We start from the raw sequence: 363 nt of genomic DNA, 5'->3' as shown, positions 1-363 counted from the left end.
GGGTGAAGTGAGGGGTGCTCTTATCATCATCGACATACATCATTATGTATCACGTTCCATGCTCAGCCAATTTAAATCATCACTATGGAGTAGGGGTACACACACACACACACACACACACACACAGACACACACAGCTGGGCATTGGAGTGGCTAGCGACCCTCAAAAATATAATAATTTTGCAAGTCCAGCTTAAATGGTTAATGATGGACCCTATGATCTTGTGTGACTGCATGACCTTTCCTCTAGTGCTGTTTACACTCTTTTGAGTAAACAAACATAAATCCCTATACCCCACACACCCTCAGCGTGCACGCACGCACGCACGCACGCACGCACGCACGCACGCACGCACACTAACC

Source organism: Protomyctophum parallelum, assembly GCF_964188405.1.
Source record: "Protomyctophum parallelum genome assembly, chromosome: 1".
NCBI classification, from domain to species: Eukaryota; Metazoa; Chordata; class Actinopteri; order Myctophiformes; family Myctophidae; genus Protomyctophum; species Protomyctophum parallelum.
This window is presented reverse-complemented; position numbering follows the sequence as displayed.